Here is a 13,776-nt window from a genome sequence, read left to right on the forward strand (position 1 = left end):
AAATAAAATTAAAATAATCTTTTAAAATATATTTTTGTGATTTGTGGAATCACTGAACAAAGAAACAAATGTTGATATAAATACAGACATTTTAAACATTACAAACAAATATTCCTCATTTTTATCCACATAGTAAAACTCTTTAGTTGCTCATTTGACAAAAATAACACATTAGCAGGATGAACTCCCATGAACTCACTATGAAAGATAAACAGACAGGTGTCAGCTGTGGCTTCAAATTCACAACTGCTTAAAACCCCACAGACTTGCACTGAAGAAGGAACCTGATGTATGAATTGGTTCATGTAGTAATATAATACAAGATTTAAAAAGGCTCTAAAATTATTGTTAATTTGTGTTTACTGTAGAGTTATCCTTTGTAAGATATCAGAGACTGAATCAGACAAAGTGAAGAGATGATCAGAACATTGAAACCTGAGGAGCTGGAATTCAGAGAGGCTCCAAGAAACAGGATGTAATAAATCTGTCCAGATCCGAGCACCAGCTAGTTTGAAGCAAACTAACCAGCAAGCCTCTTTCACAAAACAGCTTGCAACGTGCTTTTTACACTGCACTTGGTAAAACAAGCCAAAAATAGCATATATGACATTACGAAACAATTTGAATAGTACATTTATTTTAATTTATTGACATGGAATTCATATTTAATGCAATAGTTACATTTATACATCAAAATAATTATATAGAACAAATTCTTCAGGACAGTGATGTACACAGCTCCGCTGAAAGCTTGCAAGTGGAATAATTGCACGAACCGTCATCACTGACAACAGCAGCAACGAGCACTCAGCGTGATTTCAAAAGGAACACATTTCAGCATCAGATCGCCTTTTAACACAAACGAATGCAATCAATACTCTGCTACTCAAATAGAGATGTTTACAGGGGAATATCTGATCTGACCGCTTACACGGCAAGCGCAAACGCACGTATCCTATTCATATTTGATTTATTTCATCATATGAATGAGGCCTGAAACCAATCGGAGAATATCGGAATCCATGTGAATTTTCCTGCTTACACGGTCATGGGCCATATCCGATCTGTGCCACATGGGAGGAAAAAAATCGTAATTTGGTCACTTGAACCATGCAGTGTAAATGCGGCCATAGCGGTCGTCATTTACTCCTGACATTTGAGCCACTGAAGACGCAGTGGATTACGTTTGTTTTTGAAGGGAATGCACCCCCGATTTACCTAAATGCGTTTATGTTTGCACGAATCATTCGTGATCCAGTTTCACTTACAGCAGAAGGGAGTATAAGGTTTTTATTTTATGAATCTTTGCAATCACTATTCCCACTTACCTGCTAGTTAGTGCCTCCTATTCAATAAATCGCAGTAAGTTTTATGCTTTCTTGTTTTCAAATTCTATACATTTTATAACAAAATTCAAACTTAATTAAACTCCAAAAAACCATGATCCAACAATTCCCTCAAATCAAAGCTATATAGCAGATTTGAAACAAACAACACCCAGTCCCACATTCAACCAGGATGGTTCCCTTGTGAGGTAACATATCAATTTAAAGATGTCTTAATGTTTCTTTAATGTTCACTCTGTCCTAACAAACCTTTCCTTCTACCCATTGATTTCATTTACCTTCAAACATCTAAGTGCGAACCTGCGGTGGCAAACTATTCAACATGTTTATTTGCTTGATGGTCCTGAAGGCTTTAAAGAATCCTCAATCTGTTGTCAATGTCAAGCAGAGAGATGGAGTGATAAAGTTAAGGCTTTCCGGATCATACAGATCGTGCTGGAGTCTTCAGTGTTGACATACGGTCCTATCACTATCTCTGATATTGGCTAAACATATTTGCAGCGTTGAGCAATGTAGCCGTTCACAGACATACCCACTGATTTCTTGAACGCAGTGACCAGAAGTGTTTAAGTTAGAATCCACTCACCGATCAAAATGCCGAGTTTTTGTCAAGTGCTGAGCACTGCAAGGTCGGGCATCATATCTGTCACGTTCACTCACTTGTCAAACCATCTGGATTATGTTCGCCGATTGAAGAGCCACACTTGCCCTAGGCTTACTCTTGTGTCTTGCCCATGCCATACCCGTTTGCTGTTATTCGACTCTGCCTGTGTTTTGACCATGTTTATGAATAAAGATCTGCAGATGGATCCGAACGCTTCCTCTGTTCCTTCTGTAACAATATCATTATAACAAAGTGTAGATACGATGTAAATAAGAGATTCATTGTGCAGTGTAGAGCTTATTAACATAACGTTGTGAGATCGCAATGAAGTGAGTGACAGCTATAGTAATTATATGAGGGAGTGCTCTTTGCGCACATTCTAGGCTGTATAATACTGTCTGACTGTCTCAGAACAGAGATGTTCACCTCAGTAAAGAAAGTATTGTGTTTCAAGTCACAATTTTATTTATCTTGATGTTTCAAAATTACTCTCTTGTGTGCTTTTCTATAGGCGCACCGGCGCGAACTGCTGCGTACTCGTATACATTCACGGATGAAATGACTGGAGATTTTCCCTTAATAATAGGTTTCATTTTCGATTTGTTTCTCGGCAACTCCTACAAGTATGCCTTTAGAACACTTGGAATATGGAATGAGTTGCATGGGATAATTTTTTGTTTGTGAAAAGATTGGTAAAGTTTACAATATATTAAATAGGCAAGTACAAGCATTTAAAAAAAAAAAAAATTGATAATGTCTTCATTTGTGATCTCAAAAAAATAAGGTAGCCTAATTTGGCTTTAGAACGGCATCAGATTGACTAATTACTGGTTGTGAAGGAAAAAATAAACTATAAACTAGAGAGAGCGAGCAAAATAAGGGTTAAACATAAACACTTGGAATATGGAATGAGTTGCATGGGATAGTTTTTTGTTTGTAAAAAGATTGGAAACATTTACAATTTATTAAATGGTACAAGAGCAAGCATTTTTCTTTTCTTTCTACTTTTTTTTTTTTCTTTTTTTTTTGATAATGTCTTCCTTTTATGATCCGAAAAAATGATCCGGGTGTTTTTGTTCAACAGTCCCAAATTGTCAAATAAAACGCACACATTAAAACACGCATCACACGGCTCCGGGGGGTGAATAAAGGCCTCCTGTAGCGAATCTTTGTAAGACAAATATCTATATTTAAAACGATAAACACTTTTTTCTCACTTCTGCTAGCTGTCGTAGGCGGAAGCCGTTTCGATGGATGACGTAGGACATATGCATAGTGTAAGTGACAGTGATTAGTGACAAACGTGGAAGCGTGATGGAAAGAGAACAAAACAAAATGCCGGTCACGAATTAGAAGCGCAAAATGAGGATTTGTAAAGAAAAATGCCAGAGGATTTCGATATAAGCCAAGAGGAGACTGGTTTTCCTTTGGTAAAGTAAGGAAACTTTGCTTACTTTGTTCCTGTAAAAAAAACGTTGGTTTTCGCGAGACTCGCACGTGCATATGCTTCGCCTATGTCAATCACTCGTGAACGCACGTATGACAGTCTTCTTTTTCTTAGCGTTTACATTGCATGCCCAGCCACAGAACAGCATCTTGTTCAGCCAGGTGAAGAGCCTTGAGTCGGCCGTTGAAATTTTCACTCAAAACAAAACTACTCTGCTGCTGTGCGCACCTGAGACTGTGCGCACCCTACTTAAAACTGCGCTTTATGCTGGACAGTATTTATTTATCGTGAGTTGTTCAAATCGTGGAATAATAATAATTGAATACGGTTTTAATGATAATTAAAAAATTAAACGGTAACACTAACCGTGGGGAATTTTATCATGATTTATCGGCAAACCGGTTACATCCCTCGTGCTGCATGGTTTCTGGTTCCCCACAGCTGCAGTTCGGATTGGTGGCTTGGCCCCACCGGTCAAAGTTTACAACACATCAACCTTGTCCCATCCGGAATCGGTTCAGCATTGACCAGTGTCATCGAGGAAGGTTGAAGCCAGGAGGACAGACCGATGGCTCAGCTACGAGGGAGTGGTTCACAACATCAGTTGCTGCCCACTCATCACTCCATGCCGAATTGGCTGTCATACCCTCTGGCGGCGAGTCCAGGCGGGCTGCTGGATGCATTGAACCCTGCCTGCTCATCTGTGATGGTTTTCTCCAAGACTGGGCTGATTCGGTAAAGGATCAAGCGTTCAAGTAGCTTGAAACACACGGATAGCAAGGATATTGGGCAGTAGCTGGCTGCAAGATTTAAGTCCTTGCCAGGTTTCGGGATGGCGATGACTTTTGCCTGGTGCCAGGCTCGTGGCATCTTTTTTTCTCGAGTTATCCACGTGTAGAATGAAGCGAGCCATGCTTTAGCCTTGGGTCCAAGATGTTTAAGAAATTCTGGCAGGATGTTATCATATCCTGTGGCAGAGCCGTCCTTCACCGTACGGATCGCCGCATCCAGTTCTAACTCTGAATTCCTCAGGGCAGTCACCCTCCATGTCTTCAAGCGGCACGGGTCTTGTTGCGCACGGATTGTCGTGTGATTTCTACAGTGGAGCTTTTGCCACCTGGAGAAGGTGGCTGGCAACAGCGTTTGGACTGACAGCTGGTCTGGACTGTCCTGGTGGTCGTTGGGAGGCACCCAATCGATGAATCAGGCTCCAACTCTTCCGGCTGGAGTGGGTGAAGTTGAGTTTTTCCACTGATTCTTCCCATCGGCTTCGTCTGGCAGCATCCAGGGATTCAATTAAGTGGTCGGCAATGTTGGGGTTTCCAGACCCTTCGTAGTTTCTTCTGAGATAGCTGGTACTCCTGTTAGATCATCTAGTACTTTTAAAAATCTTGGTGTTGTTTTTGATTCATCTCTCTCCTTTCAAGCCCATATGAACTCTGTCACCAAATCTGCATTCTTTCAATTACGTTGCATTTCCAAGCTCTGCTGTTTTATTAGTTTTAAAGATGCTGAAACCATTATCCATGTTTTTGTCATATTCCGCCATGATTATTTCAATGCCCTTTTCAGTGGTTTACCTGCCAGTTCCATTTCCAGGTTACAGTATATTCAAAATGATTGCTCACCCACACCAAGCGCTCTGCCCACATCCCTCCAATTTTGTTCAATCTCCATTGGCTTCTAGTTGTATATCGTATTAAATACAAAATTCTCCTGCTCCCTTTTAAATCGTTGCACAACCTGGCTCACTTTTAAAATGTTGCACAACCTGGTTTTCTCAGTATCGCCTTGCTTCAGTGGGGAGTAGATCATTCAGTGTTGCTGCACCCAAACTTTGGAGTTTTTTAGCTCAAGTAGGCATGAAATCGTTTAAAATTAATTGAAAATATTGCAGTATATCCATTATTTACAGCGGCTCTTGTAGCAGTCGGTGCTGTTTAGAATAACTTATCTCCCTAAACTCAACACGGATGATAAGAAACGTTAATCAAGCCTCCGTCCCCTGTGCGCGTAAATGAATGTCTTACATTAGGAGGCTGGAGATAAAGGGAAGGCAAGTATTTGATGGAAATCATTCATTTGGCTGACTGCTCTCCGAGGATGTTTTGATCTGATAGTGAGAATGAGGACATCAATTTTTCTCCCAGAAATGTCTAGCTTCTACCAACATCTCCCCACCATTGAACACTCACACACACATATGCAAACTCTAGTGCTCATATGTTCCATTAGCAAAAAATGTGTGGAAAATATCCTCATCTCATTGCAAACAAACAATAGAAACACATTGCTGCTGCCTGTTGATGACGGCACATTCATGAAGCTACAGTTGCAGCGTTCTCCTCCTCTTTTACCTCAGATATGCATGCGAGCCAACAAAGTACAAACAACACGCCACAGAATCGAATTACTTAAATTAGCTCATTTTGGATCAAAGAATATTTCCTTGTTACATTTCACCCCAAAATCAAATAAAACGGATAGTATTTGCTTAGCAAAAATAATATTTTTTGTATCACAGCATTATTTTCACTCACCCTCAGGCCATCCAAGATGTAGATGAGTTTGTTTCTTTATCAAATTTAGAGAAATTTAGCATTAAATCACTTTCTCACTAATGGATCCTCTGCAGTGAATGAGTGCCGTCAGAAAACGAGAAACTGAAAACTGATTCAGATCAGATGACCTTTTCACTGGAGAAAGCAATTTTATGGATAGAGGTCTTGTATTTATCAGCTCTCATTCTGACGGCACCCATCCAATGCAGAGGATCCATTGGCGAGCAAGTGATGCAATGCTACATTTCTCCAAACTGTTCCCATGTGGACTGAGGGTCAGTAAATTTAACATACAGGAACTGTATGAGTTGGCATGCAGTAAGAATATAATACTATAAAATTACATCTACAGTTCAGTCTCTTCTGAACTTCTAAACGAGACATGAGAGACTGGGGTGAATGTTCTCAGGAGAAACATCTAAGAAGCAGGAGACTTCAGCTTTCTATTTAATCTCAATGCAGTACCAGAAAATACTGAGATATTAAAGAGATCTCATTGGCTAGTAGTCCTTTCTATAAGTTTACACCTGGGAAATTATCCTAATTAAATGAAAACTGCGAAAACAATCCCTGTATTTGTTCTCCTGCTGAAAGGAAAGGCTATTTACAGCATTTTTGCTGACGTGTGTTTCTGAGGTTTCATCCTCCGAGCAGCAAGCAGGAGGAAAATATGCTATGAAATATTCAGCGCGTATTGCATGTCTCAGCTGGGTTCTGCCAACAACACCTTCGACCCACACACGCGGCATCTCACCATCACGAGTGTAATTACAGGGGAGGGAGGCGCGCTTCTCTGGGGCAATTCAAACACACATGCTCACTACAGCTCCGGCCCACATTCAGCTGTGACTCAGTGTAATTCCCAAACACTTTCTCCAGTTCTCATATTCCCCTCGAGTCGCTCGAGCACAGAGATTCAATTTCACAATTCATTTTGCACGTGCTTCGCATCCGCATGCGTTGCAGGTGAGCGTTCTGAAGGAAAACAGGGACACAAAACCTGCTAAAAGTAACAGAGGGGTAAGCAAAATGTTTTGAGTTTCGACATTTTAAGATCCACCCTGGATTTACAAGAAATCCCTAAAATTTCAACAATATGCTTTTTATGATTTTCTAGTAACACACACATATATATATATACACACACACACACACACATACATATACAGGGTGGGCCATTTATATGGATACACCGTAATAACATGGGAATGGTTGGTGATATTAAAGTCCTGTTTGTGGCACATTAGTATATGTGAGGGGGCAAACTCCTCAAGATGGGTGGTGACCATGGTGGCCATTTAGAAGTCGGCCATCTTGGATACAACTTTTGTTTTTTCAATAGGAAGAGGGCCATGTGACACATCAAACTTATTGGTAATGTCACAAGAAAAACAACGGTGTGCTTGGTTTCAACGTAACTTTATTCGTTCATGAGTTATTTACAAGTTTCTGACCACTTATAAAATGTGTTCAATGTGCTGCCCATTGTGTTGGATTGTCAATGCAACCCTCTTCTCTCTCTCACACACACACACACACACACACACACACACACAACCTCAGATCGTTTTTATTCACTTTAACTTGATGTACTAAAATAAGCAAAACTGAAATTAATACATAAACACTGGTTACAATTTTTTTTGTGAAGTTGTAAAAACATTGAAATATTATTTCAGTAATCTTAATACAGGTCTCTACTTCATAATTTAAATAAAGTTTAATAAATATAATTACTTGCCATTTCTGTCTAATTTGGTGTGAAATTTACTAGCACTTTTTTTTTTTGGTTTGACCAAATCATTAACACTAAATATGAACAATAATTATAGCTCCAAGATGGTAACACGTACTGAACAACTGTCTCAGTGACAGTTAAATATCGACAGGGTTGGTGAAGGATCTTGTTTGGCTAGAGTAAATCGTTTCTCAGCTGCAGGACGGCAGCCAGAGATGGATCACACAGAAGAGCAAATGAACACATTTCACTGAATAGCTTCTCAAGAGCCAAATGAACTTTAAACTACAGTCATCAGGGCAAGAAATAGATGTGCACATTCAGCTTTATAACACAAAATCCTACAAAACATGGCAGGAGATTGTTGTAAATTGCGGCAATTACTCAACATTAGTATGATTATCATGGAAATTTAGTACATTTAAACACATTTAAAACAAGTCTGTTGTCGTTTGGATAAAAAAAAAAAAGAGACTCGCATTTATGGTGCACCAAAACAAATTTTGTTGTCTGAATGAAATGCAGTATTTTATGGCACAATTCACATTCACATGAAATCACATTTTCATGCATCTATATGCAACAGGACTGGCTATAAATTAAATAAAAGTGCATTCAGAATAGAAAGGGTTTTTGTGTGTTTTACAGTATTTTAGCTCAAGCTTCAGATATGTAGCGCGGCGCTGCTTACGTGTGCAGTGTGAATGCCACAACCTGTTAATATGGATGCAGAATTAAATAAACGCTGCTTACGCGCACATGTGTGAAACAGGCCTTAATGTGAGAAAAGAGTAAAAAATAGAAAGACATTTAAAGGTTACATTGCTAACTCAATGCAATGAACCTTGGAATTGTGTGAGGAATTATGTATGTATTGCTGGAGGTATAAGAAACAATGGTCAGATATGCATTACCAAGAACTCTGTTTGTTTATGTGATTTGATATATCTCTCTCTTTTTCACACACACACACACACACACACACACAAAGAAATCTCTTTGAATATTGACTTGAGTTCCTGCAGAGAGCAACGGATGACATCTTTCACACAAGTCAAAGTGATTTCCTTTTCCTGTCTTAATGGATGAAAGGGAAAAAGTGCCTACTGAGAAACTTTTCAGATTGCCAGCTAGTGCAGAACTGAAAACTATAATCAATGAAATTAATTTGCATTTCAATTAATACTCATTTGGTTATCTTACCCAACTTCTTTAAGCTTCACTTCTTTAACATGAAAAATTACTTTGAGCCAATTAATTTCAAATAAACTTTATAGTCTACTCAAACACCTTTTTTGTTTATTTTAAACATCTGAGACTTGCAGTAATGATAATATAAAGGAAAAAATAATATTTAATGTGCATTCAATTGCTTGAATGCTCTATTTAGTTTAGTTATTTTTAGTAATCCTGTCTATAATTTCATAAATGGTGATGTAAGAGTCCTAAGCAGGCAGCATGTTGACATTATTTCCATCATGGAAAATCTCATTTGCCTTCTCTCTCGCTTACACTTCAGATGGTCATTTATCAAAACATTGGATGCGACCGAAACAACCGGCTAGCATGACGAATGCACATGACAGACTGATGGATGGGTGTCACATGACCCACACACAGATCGGTTTTGACACACGCAGGTGTTCACAGGTGTCAAATCACATGACTTCTGAAATACTGCATGAATACAGCTTTGCAAGGGCTGTGCACCTTTCAGCTTTCACATTCAATTTCTGAATTTGACAAACAGGATAAAGAATTATAATATGGTTTTGAGTTCAATGAAGTAGAAATAAAATCCACTAAAAAACAATATATTTTGTCTGCTGTGTTGAATTGTTGCTTCCTCTCACTCACTGTATTTCAAATTCTAATGCATCATCCAATTCAAATTTACACTGATTGACAGAAAAGCCAATTATTAAACTCTGAATTCCACACAAGCTGCATGTATGTAACATTTTTCTTGCATTAGTGCCACTTAAAAATGTTTTTATCACAATAGTCTTTTACGTTTTCACAATGGCCATCTTCTTCTGTAGAGAAGTATAGCTGTACTTCAGCGGACAAAGACTGAATTCCCCAAAACTGTCTGTCAAGAATATGTTTCAATAACATTTAAAATCTAAATCTGATAGCAATTTAGCTTCTTCAGCTCAAAATCACACAAAATCTGTTTCCCTTACTTTATTCACATAATAATTAATTTAACATCAAATTTTTGCAATCAAGGACTGTTCACAGTGAACCCTTTCACACCATATCTGAAATACTGTATGCAACAAATAATTTTGGCATTCAATTCAATGAAGGTGGGAAAAAAAGGCTTTGGAATATTTTATATTTTGCATGTCATTTAGTTGCATCAGACAATGTAATTTCTACAATTTTACTGTGAAAATGTCCAGTGATTCTCATCATGGCAAGCAGTGTGGTTGTAAAAGGAAAGAAAAAAACCCTATTTGATTTGCATGTCTGTAGATGCATTTCTTGGAAACACATCATTTGAATATTCCATCAATGCAAAACTGCTCAACAAGAAAAAAACTCTCCGTTAAATCAAATCAGACCTATAACGCAGTTCTGCAGCATTTGAAACAAACCACAATCATCACAGACCTTCAACCAATACGGCTGGAGTCAAATTGGCATCTAAACTAAAACACTGGAAAGCTGGAAGAGTTCAAAAGATCAAGGTTAATTCATGTTGAAGTTGACAAACAGTTCGACAAGCATATCATCGATGCTCTCTTTGAACTTCAAGATGTGTAGCCTCTCATCATATTTTATTGTCATCTCGCTCAGCATCAATGTCATTCTTGGTCTTCCAGCAAACTGTTATATCCTGTGGCTGAGCGTGAAGGAAATGATTCAAGGATAGTCCACCGAAATCTTCATCTTCAACACGGCACTTGCTGAGATAGTCTTCTACGGTTCCTACGTTTTTGTCATTCCACATAATTTCTTTAATTGCACTGAATGTGAACTCGGGGTGGTCTTTCTTGGACTGGTGCTGGTGGTCGGTCGTCCTCTGTTTCAGAGCTGCATCTGTGTGGATTGATACTTAGGGGTTCTTCATCCCGTGACCTTGGGCTCATGTCAGGGTTTGTGCAGCCTAACCTCTATCTCAAAAGAGTTGGAAAGCTGCCGGTTTGTTATAAGGTTTAAGATGTAATGGATTGCACATATTTACATATAAATGTCCAAAAAAAAAAACAAATTCTCCTCATTCTCCTGGGATGGACGCGGCATGAGGGTTTTATAATACAGAGTGACTCGACTTCTGATTTACTGATCTAGAACTGATCTAATTCTCCCTGATCCTAACTGATAATTCGGTTGTTTCTGCTTCTGTTGTTTGCTCTTTTCTCCTCGTACAATCATGTACTTGAGTTTGCCTTTTAAATAAAAAAAAAAAATAAATAATAATTGTTCACAAAAAAAAAAATGCGGACATTCAACATGGCTGACATGAGAAAATTGGAATCATTAGACTCTGTATGCTGCACTGATTCTAAAGAGGCCAGTTTTGTGATTTTTGGCTCTGATGCGTTCTGGACCTGGTGACGACGTCAAGAAGAGGAATGGAGTCAATCAGGACAAAATCAAAGCTTTTCGGATAATTCTGGTCCTGCTGGTCTTTTCAACACTAACATACGGTCCTATCTTTGTCTCTCTTGTGCAGGGCCGGTTCTAGACATTAAGAGGACCTAGGCAAAATTCATGTTGGAGGCCCCCCACCCCCAATAAAAAGCACTTGAAACAAATCTGATTCCTTAATACAACATTTCATTTTATATTTGTATATTTTTACTTAGTAACAAAGTTTGGACACAATTACTATTTTTTATGTTTTTGAAAGAAGTCACTTATGATCATCAAGTCTGCATTTATTTGATCAGAAATACAGAAAGAACTATACGCAATATTGTGAAACTTTAAATGTTTATTTAAATTTGATCAAGATGGCGCCGCTCAAAAACTGTATGGAACTTTTTTTTTGTGCAATTCGAAGTGTGCTACACACAGGTGAGGGGGCCTGTACAAACCACCTGTAGTAACACACTCTCCTCTATGTGCACTAGACACTTTACACACACTGCTGCGTGTACACAATCCCACAAAAGACTCAGCAATATATGTATGTTTACATGCTCATGCACTATAAATCATCCCCCAACCAGCTGCTTGACTCAAAATGTCTCTCTTTGCACATGTACAGTATTTGTGAAGCATTCGTATAGTCTGTATTTTTTATCGCTTCATTTTTAGTTTGTATAGGGTAAATATTTATGTGAAGCATTCGTATAGTTTGTATTTTTTATCCTTTATTCTTTTAGGTTGTATAGGGTAAATACTTATAGTATAATTATAGTTAAATCTGTCAGTAGGTTAGTTGTATATAGGTTTATAGTGTTTTTTTACTTCATTGTTGTATGTCTGTATTTATGTAGCACCGTGGTCCTGCGAGGCACGACATTTCGTTCCACTGTATGTCCCCACATGTAGCAGAATGACAATAAAGCGAGCCGGCGTGCTCGTGAAGCTCAGACAGCGCGGATTTATCAATGGGGAAATTGCGCAGCGGTAAATAATCCCCCCCTCCATTATGCAATAACAATGTGTTATAAATACAATAACCTTATATTTATCTGCTACCACCTCCATCCTAGTACATCCCTGCATCTCCTTCTAATCTATCCCATTCTATTATCTATAGCACAACTGTATATATAATCATTTATGTTTCAAATTATTTTTCTTTTTCATTTTTTTGTTTATTTATATTTACATATGTGTATTTTTTATTCTCATCTCATTTTTATTGTCTGTGTGTCGTTGTTGTTTCTGTGAACTGGAAGCTTATGACACTAAAACAAATTCCTTGCATGCGCAAGCATACTTGGCAATAAAAGCTCTTTCTGATTCTGATAATGGTGTTCTATTTTTTACCATACTTTAAAATATCTATTTATGTGAGTCATAGCTGAATTTTAAGCATCATTTTAACACATCCTTGTGAATTTCTTTGAAAAAAAAAACAAACAAAAAAATACTGACCCATTGAAATCCAAACTTTTGAATGGTATTGTTACAAAAGATTTCTATTTTAAATAAATGCTGTTATTTTTGTTTATTTATTTTTAACTTTTCTATTGCACAATATTATTGGTTTTACAGTTAATCTTTATCTAAGGCCATGATAAAATTGATAAATGATAAAATTATTTTGCAGTATTTTTTTTCTGTAATTTATTCACAGTTCCTGAATACCACTTCAGTAAATGAACATCAGTGCTTTTGTAATTTTGTTTCTGGGTATGGACAGGGTTTCTCCCTCCCTTTTAACCAATATTAACTATGATATTGTCATATTATTAACATTAATAAATATGATTTTAGCCTATGTATTGTATTGCTACCTTAAGCACAATTTAGAATTTACACACATCTGAGGTACTTTTTTGAAACATTAAAAAAAGGGTCTAGTGTGTTTGCTTTTTGAATACAAAGTTCTTTATTTTTACTTTTATAGCTATTTTGCTAGTCAACTCCCGACGTGATGTCATTTACTGTTCACGCAAATTCAAAGCGTCGTGTTTGGGCGTGTTTGGGCGTGTCAGCGCAGCGGCGTTCACACTTTCAAACTCTAAATAAATTGGAGAATGATCGGTCCAGAAATGACGCTGATAGACAGAACAAGTTTATATTTAGAATACATTGCAGTCACTCCAAAATAAATGACGAAAACTCACACACCTGTATTAGGGGCTGTGCTTCTTTGCGTGCCTATTTAGCCTTTTGCTTCGGCATCTGAAAGATGTGTTCGTTACGGCAAACATTCAGAAGGCGGGACCTGCTTTGAAACGGCAGCATTAACAGGTTTAATTGCAGGTGAGTGACAATTCAACAATATCCAATGAACAATGAGGCTAGTATTTTGCTGTCCATGGACTGCCGTAAAGGGGACATAGGGGATACGGTTTTGGAGGCCCCTCCTCAAAGCCCGAGGCCCTAGGCCAGTGGTTTTCAAACCTGTCCTGGAGGACCCCCAGCCCTGCACATTTTGTATGTCTCCC

Source organism: Barbus barbus (genome assembly GCF_936440315.1).
Source record: "Barbus barbus genome assembly, chromosome: 41".
NCBI lineage: Eukaryota > Metazoa > Chordata > Actinopteri > Cypriniformes > Cyprinidae > Barbus > Barbus barbus.